Source organism: Sinocyclocheilus grahami, unplaced genomic scaffold (assembly GCF_001515645.1).
Source record: "Sinocyclocheilus grahami isolate Dianchi unplaced genomic scaffold, SAMN03320097.WGS_v1.1 scaffold524.1, whole genome shotgun sequence".
NCBI classification, from domain to species: Eukaryota; Metazoa; Chordata; class Actinopteri; order Cypriniformes; family Cyprinidae; genus Sinocyclocheilus; species Sinocyclocheilus grahami.
The window spans coordinates 912967-921401 of NW_015505703.1; the positions used below are offsets into that span (position 1 = coordinate 912967).

At 40.6% G+C, this 8435-nt stretch overlaps 1 pseudogene; it reads right to left on the reverse strand.

Moving 5' to 3' along the window:
* Positions 1–287: 287 nt before the first annotated feature.
* LOC107555084 (uncharacterized) lies at positions 288–2193 on the reverse strand (annotated as a pseudogene).
* Between the last annotated feature and the right edge of the window lie 6242 nt (positions 2194–8435).

Sequence of the window (8435 nt, forward strand, 5' to 3'; positions counted from 1 at the left end):
AATAAAACCAGTGATATCAGCCTTGGTTGCCATGGAACCAGAGGCCTGTTCTGCCTTTCTGATGTGTTAAGACGCATTTCGGGGGAAGGGTCCATAGACCCTCAAATGGCTTGTTAACTGAGGGGTGTTACAGTGTATTTGTTAAATATTACTAAAAATATATATATTGTGTGTCTGATTGGTCCAAATGCTACAGAGGTTATGGTTCTCTGAGAGTGAGGTGAGGAAGTGCTGTTCTCTGTGGTCTGTTGGGTGAGGTGGTCGCTGCCTTCCTGTTACGCTGCTAGTCAGGCTGAATCTGGTTTGTCTTTCTTTTCCCACTTCCGATCCTCCTCCTTGCGTTGGAAGAACTCTTTCATCATCATTTTCATCAGTTCTTGAGAGTCGAAACACGGTGATATCTTTTGTTCTTGTGTGGATTCAGTTTGAGCTCGGTCAGCTTGGAATCTTTGCAAGTTCTTTCGTCGATTCCTTGGACTGGTTGCTCCAGGGTGTGTTTGTCGTTTTCCCTTGGAGGTTCCGTTGGATTCCCATAAGCCTTTTCCTCTTGAGTTTCTAAATGAGTTTGGCTGATTCCATGATCTGTCCCATTGATTCTCACGAGGTCTGGATTGGTCCCAAGATTTTTCTCAGTGACGTTCAGGTGAGTGTTGTCGTCCATCCCAGCGGTTGTTCCTCTGTTTAGGTCAGGTACCAGCGTGGGAGTCCCGTTCTCTGTTGGACGAGGGTGTGTCCCACTCTTTGTGTGGCGGCTTGGCATGGTCTTGATGTTGGCCGCCCTCTAGAGCCAGCTCCTAACTATGCGTTTTGAAGTCAAGAACTGCTGTGGATTTGTTGCCCTTTTCTGAGGCCATCTTTTGTTTGCCGTAGGCTTTATGCGCCAAGTCTCGCAACTGTTAAACACTCATTGTTCGCAGACATGCAAGGACACCAAGATGGTGGCTTACCCCAGGATGAAGATTTCTCAGGAAGAGAGTTTTGAAGTTCAGATCGTCTTCCATGTCCGGTTCATTGCGAGTTCCGAAGTATGCTCATCTGAGTCGGCTGTAGTAGACTTGAGGAGATTCATGACGACCTTGTTTCGTCTCCAGGGCAGCCACTAATCCTTGTTCTGACTCAGGGTCAGCGAATTCTTTAATGAGGGCTTCTCGGAGCAGGTGGTAATCAGTTTTTGTGTGAGCAGGCTGCCGGTCCAGGAAGCTGCGCACTTCAGGGCTGGATGTTGTTCGGAGCAAATAGAGTCTATCTTTGTCAGTGACATTGGGTCTCATTTCCAGGTGGAAATCGACGTCTTGCATATAAGCATGGACATCCTGGCTACCTGGCACACTTAGGTTGAATTTGCCAATGTTCCTGGCGAGCTTGTCGAGGTCTTTGAGGTCCAAGCCATGCGATGATCTGTGGCTGGCTGGAGCAAGTTCTTTTAGCTTTGTCGTGAGGTAAAGTTCTTCAGAGGGAGCCGGTGAATGTTTCAGCACTACCCCCTTCCCCTTTTGATCATGTGTCAGTTCAGGAACAGGGGACCCAGTCCTGCTTGGCAGGGCTGAGACTGGTGCCCGTCGGGTTCTTGCAGGCTCAGGGTGCAGCTCATAGGCATGTCTGAGTTCCTCTCTGATGATGTCGGACTTCTCTTTGATGTAGTCCAGCTGTTGTGTTAGGTGACTGATCTAATTTCTTGACTCATCCAGGTGAGTTTCGAGGGCTTTAATTTTCTTGTCTCTGAAGTCGGCCTTTGCCTTTTCCAGGAGCTGTTCTGCATATTGTAGCTTGTTGGAGAAATCAGCGTAGTCAGCCTTGCCTTGTTCCATCTCTTGGGTAGTAGCTGCTAGGGTCTCTTTTAGCCTATTGATCTCCTCCTCTGTGCCTTGTTCCACTTCATCAGGCCCTTCCCGTTGTTCCTGAGCCTCCAGCTCTAGCAGCTCGACGCGTCGTTGTGCGCGTGTTAGCTCCTGCTGGAGATGGGCCTGTCGCTCAGCTTGAGGGTGGCGATGAGTGTGTGACTTAAAAAGCCAGTTCTTTGTGACTGTAGCTCTGAATTGGGTCTTGTCTCATGAGACTTATGTTGTCATCCAGCTGGTCCTGTGTCTGATGCTTCAGTGTTTCAGCAGCCTTAGGTAGGAGGCTGTCTTTTGCAACACTTAGCCATGTCTCTAGGTCCTCCCAGTGGCCAACAGTGTCTGTTGTGTGAGACATGTTTTGGCACGGTGAGGGAGATCTAGAACCTAGACTGACACAGAACTTGAAGAAGAGAAAACAAAACAAAACAAACAAGGCAAAATAGGGGTGTAAGTGTGCAATGTCAAGTGTGGTTTGACATTGAGTGTGTAATGGACAGGTGAGTGTAGTTCTCAGTGACTATGATCCTCTGGTGGGCGTGCTTCTAATTTGTTGTCTCTGTGGAGAAAATTAGTAAGCACACACAGGTAGCACAGCTAGAGAACAGAGGGAGAAAAGAAAAATAACAAAACAGAGCAAGGAATAGAATAATTGGCTGCTTCCAATTTTCCTGTAAGAGAAAGGGTTTTTTTTGTAAGGAAAGAAAGTTAATGGTAAGATGAGAGTGAAAGATAAAACAAAATACCCATTTCTGGTAGCAGAATGAGTATAATTAAATTTTCTTCTCTTTTCCTGTTTTGTTAAGTTTGATTTAGAAGGATGCTTCTAAACCGGTGTTTGGAAATGGGGATTTCTAAATACCAGGACTGTGATTGTTATTAAAATTCCTCCGGGCGAAGGAAAAACAATAAAAATGACAGTATTGGTTTCTTAGCTGGTAAGATTGACACTATACACCAATTAGATCATTTCTAGATGCATGTTACATTTTTGGCAGACGCCTATCAGTCATCTTGTTGACCTGCCTTAGCTAAGGCTAGGATCCTAAGGTAGGATCCCAGGCTGAGAAGAGAAGGTAGGGTGAGAGTCAGACAATTTTTAAACGAAGTTTTCAAGTTTCACAAATATTTGATAAATGTTTCTAAAGTTCTCTGCTTTTATGATTCTCACAGGTAAATTCCAAAACAGCCGCAGACTCAGAAGAAAACAGCTGAGAGAGAGAGAAGAAGGAGAGAGAAGTTTTGCTCCCAATGTTAGGAACAATTACAGGGTGTTGGCGCTGTTTAGTCGATACACCTAGTTGGTTTTGCTGTGTTAGCAGGATAAGACTAACTAACCTAAGTACTGAGGAAAACCCTAATTTTCATTTTGGGGTTTTGCCACTAACAGGCTTAAGCCAAACGGGGAAACTTATGAAAATTTAGCTGAGTTAATTGAATAACTGAAGAAGAGAGAAAAGAAGGCCTAACAGGTAGACGCAGAACTTAATTGCAAATTAAATTAGAATTTCAAATTAGAAATGGTATTTCCTGGTTAAAATGTAATGATGTTATCAATAAGTACCTTGAAGCAGGGTAACCCAACCCTAATTAACTACAAATTAAATTAAAATTTCAGAGCAATATTGATAGTTAATGATTAGAATTTTCATGTTGTTGTCATTAAATTATAAGAGCAATTATAATTCAATTTCATCAGTAAGTATTGTTGCAATAGGGAAACAGGAACGGTAATTAATTATTAAATGAAATTAACATTTCAAATTTGTAATTATGAAATTAAATTAGAAATTTTGAATCCCTAAGGATAGCAAGTTACTAATACCCACTGATCAATCATAAGGGCAATTATAATTAGCTTAATCCGTACCACCCTAATTACTTACAAATGCAATAAAAAAAAATTCAGAGCCCTTTTGATAGTTAATGATTAAAAATTCTAATGATGTTGTCATTAGATTATAAGAGCAATTATAATTAAATGAATCAATAGATATTGTTGCTATGTAAAAGCAGGAACTGAAATTAATTAATGAAATTAAATAAAAATTCCAAATCTCCAATTAATTATTAAATTAAATAAAAATGTCAAATCCATAATTAATTAAATTCGTAATATCTACTGATGTCATTAATATTATAAGAGCAGTTATAGCTGAATTAATCCCAATGAATCATTACAGTAATGAGGAAGAGAACCATAATTAGTTGCTAATAAAATCCAACAGCGTTTAAGCAAGGGAGAACCTTAAACGTGATCAAAATCCAACTATGATTTTGTACACAAGGTTTATTACGTTTGCCAACGTTCCTTTTCACTGGGAGGAGACGAGAAGAGAGAAGGATGAAAAGTGTAAAAGAGAGAGAGATGTGAAAGAACCCACTAGTGTGAGAGTTCAGATACACACGCTTAGAACACATCAGCACTGCCAAACATTGCATTCAAGACCACCAAAATGCTACGTGCTAACCGCTAGCTTTCAATTCTACTAGCTTTGCATAGGCTTCAATGCAAAAGCATTAGCTTCAGTTAGCTTAGCTCATGCTAGGCTATTTGTTTACAAATAGCTTGAAAATGGCACTGGCGAACTGCGCTTGCACACTTGAAAGTTACCTCGGAAAAGGTTTCTTAGAACTTCTGGGTTACGTGTGTCACTATGGCAATGTACTTTGCACTAAGCTAGCATGCAGATTACACACAGTTTACGTGCTTCACGTGAAATGACGGCGCATTTCGCACTGAACAACCAAAAAGCACTCTTTAGATTCTAATCTTTATAGCGCTGAACACTCTCAACTCAAAAACACGTGTATTTAACCACAATTCTCAAAAAATAAAGTTCGGACATCCACACGTGTGCTTCTTAACCTACTAATCAGGGATCAACTTCTTCTATAAACAAACCACCGGCAACAATTGCCCTGCTATCTCTCATTCTCACGCATCCGTGCTATTAAAGGCTTATGAAAGCAAGAACCTGCGTAAACCATTAAATGCATTTCATTAACCACTGACCTATTTAGCCTCTGCATCCTCTCTATATGATCAGGCTATCTACATCCTAAGTCAGATTGAACCTTAGGAATAGTTGTATATTAATTATTGTATATAATAATTATGTTCCTACTAGCATTCTTCGGCTTCCTACTATGCTCAGAATTCGCTCCAACTTCATCTACATTCAATTCCTCTATCCACCCCTTAGTGTCTTATGATAATTCATATAATTTCAAGTCAAAGTCAATAAATTCAAGACTCTTGAAAAGACAAATAAAATGACATACAATTTTGTGCAGACAACACTTTTATTTGTTAGCCTATCTCTCTTTCTTTCAGTAGCGGAAATGTGAGATTCTGGAAAAAAGATCTAAATTTAGCGGGAACGGTTGGGTCGGGAAGAAAATTATTCTAAGCGGACAGTGGGTGAACAAAGAGTGAATATATAGTGGGAGCGGGTGGGTGCGGAATATAACCTAGCGGGAGCGGGCGGGAGCAGCACTAAAAAATAGTCCTGTGCAGACCTCTACTTCCATTATATGACTGACAGACTGCAACGGTTTAAAAAATCTTTGTTTGTGTTCTACTGAAGAAACAAAGTCACCTACATTGTGGATGCCCTGGGGGTAAGCAAATAAACATCACATTTAAATTTTTGGGTGAACTATCCCTTTAACTATTCCATAGCTTGTTTGTGGTGTGGTCCTAGCTCGTGAAAGGGAGTTGACTTGTTAACTGAGGTTCGGGAGTGGGGCCACGCCCCAAACAATCACCTGACATCCTGAAACCTTGATATATCGGGCCGCCTCATACCATACTGTTTGTCTCCTTCTCTCAAACCCACCCTTTCTCATCCATTCAGCCATCCTTATCCCATATTTCTCTTTCTTTCAGGTTGTATCGGGGGGTCCTAATCGTCTGGCCTAAATATACAATCAAGACGATACCCCACCCTGAGTCTCTCTGGGCCTACACTTCTAGATGCCCTGATCAACCTGACCATCATCCCATTCCATCTACCCCTTCATCTTCTTTCTACTCTTCCCTAACATCCTGTTCAATTAACTATTCCATAGCTTGTTTATGGTGTGGTCCTAGCTCGTGAAGCTTATATTATTTTCACTGACTCTTCCAAATCTCTCTAATTTTTCTATTGCACCTGTAACTCTGTCTCGATTCTACTCTCTACAGTTTAGCACACATTTTAACTTGTGCTTTGCTGAATTTTGCTCACAGTTGCACTTGGATCAACCGTTATCTGACTTGGATGCTGATCAACATCTGAGCCTCATGAATTCTGCCTGGCTCAAGGTAGCAAATGCAACTGCCCCACTTAAGCATCACAAGCACAAACCAAAATCTGAACTGTGGCAAAATTCTCATACCCGTCTCCTAAGACAAAACTGTAGAAAGGCAGAACGAAAATGGAAAAAGGACAGGCTGCATTATCTCTTCAAATGTTGAAGAGATATGCAGATATGCCTCTTCTTTTCTCTCTTCCACCTTCAATACCACGACTGAGGTGCCCTTGAGCAAGGCACTGAACCCCAAATTGCTCCCCGGGCGCCGCAACATAAATGGCTGCCCACTGCTCCGGGTGTGTGTTCACGGTGTGTGTGTGTGTGTTCACTGCTGTGTGTGTGCACTAAGGACGGGTTAAATGCAGAGCACTAATTCCTAATGTGGGTAACCATACTTGGCCACATGTCACTTCACTTCACTTTCACTTCAAAGACTCTCTTAGGGAGAGGTGATTGAAGATGATTGACAAGCTTAAACCTTCATTCTGTTCTAGTGATATCATTCACCTGAGATTTAAAAAATTTATTATAGATTTGATTGGGCAAGGTTTGGTGTCTCCTATTAATAAGTGTCTCCAAACTGGCTCTGTTCCTGCCAGTCTTAAAGTGGCTATGGTCACTCCTCTGCTCATGAAGCCTTCACTGGATCCTTCTGTCCTAAAAAAAATTCGGCCAACTTCTGTTTTACCTTTCATTTCAAAAGTTTTGGAGAAAATTGAGCTGAATCAACTTCAACGTTTTCTGACAAGTAATTGTATTTATGATGTTTTTCAATCTGGTTTTAACCTGATAGCCCGCACTGAACCCTCTTTGTTTGCTCGTGTCAATGATTACAAATAGATTAAATGAAAAGGGACATAATTAATCTTGACAAATTTACTAAATTTGTGTAAGCAGTACACATCAAAACATGCATAATAAAAACGCAGTATACAGTGGGTACGGAAAGTATTCACACCCCCTTAAATTTTTCACTCTTTGTTATATTGCAGCCATTTGCTAAAATCATTTAAGTTAATATTTTTCCTTATTAATGTACACAAAGCACCCCATATTGACAGAAAAACACAGAATTGTTGACATTTTTGCAGATTTATTAAAAAAGAAAAACTGAAATATCACATGGTCCTAAGTATTCAGACCCTTTGCTGTGACACTCATATATTTAACGCAGGTGCCTCATGGCTGTATTAGATCAACTGTATGACCAGCTATCAGTGTGAATGCTGTCTATATGAATGGCCATAAGAGTGTAACTATTGACTGTATGGCCGGCCATCTGTATGATTACCATCTGTAAAAAAAAAAAAAACATTCAGTGTGGTACAATTTTTTTCAAGGCACTTCAGTGTCAATAACTTTTTATCTTTTTGAGCATTATCAACTCTATACTATACTATATTATGGATAGTAAAGCCTAAAGTGACTTTTTTCCAAAGATACCTAAATTGTCACCTAAACATACCAAAATGGGGGGAGCAGGTTAACAGGTTAAGTCTGCTCACAGCACGGAGTCACCCCTTTTGAGAGTGTTAAATGATATTTACCTCTCTACTGATTCCAGAGACTCTGTTGTTCTTATTCTTTTAGATTTATCGGCTGCTTTTAACACCATAGACCACTCCACACTATTATCTAGATTAGAGTCTTGGGTGGGTCTAAAAGCAAACATTCTGAATCTATGGTTTCAGTCATAGCTGTCTGACAGAAAGTTTGTAGTGAAGCTGGGCTTCTCCTGCACCTCTGATCTGTGGCCTTCCACAAGGCTCTATTTTATCTCCCTCTCTATTTTCTCTTTACATGCTACCTCTGGGCTCTATTCTAAGGAAACATGGTGTGTCTTTTCATTTATACGCAGATGATACGCAAATCTATCTACCAATCAATAGAAAACATTCCACTACGAATTCTTCTTTTCTGCAATGTTTAGAGGAGGTTAAATCATGGCTAGCCCAAAATTTCCTCTTCCTAAATGAAGACAAGACCGAGGTAATTGTTTTCGGTCCAAATGAGAACTCTCAGTGTATAAGCCCTGAGCTGGAAAGTTTATCCGTTTTTAGATCCTCACGGGTGCGGAACCTAGGTGTTCTTGTTGACCAGCATTTAAAATTTGATAAACATATCTCTTCCGTTATTGGATCCAGTTTTTATCAGCTTCGTTTACTGTCTAAAATTAAAAACATTTTCACTCCTAAAACTCTAGAAATGGCTGTTCATGCGTTTGTTACGTCTCGTCTAGATTACTGCAATTCTTTATATTGCGGTATATCTAAGTCTCAAAGTGCTTCAGCTTGTCCAAAA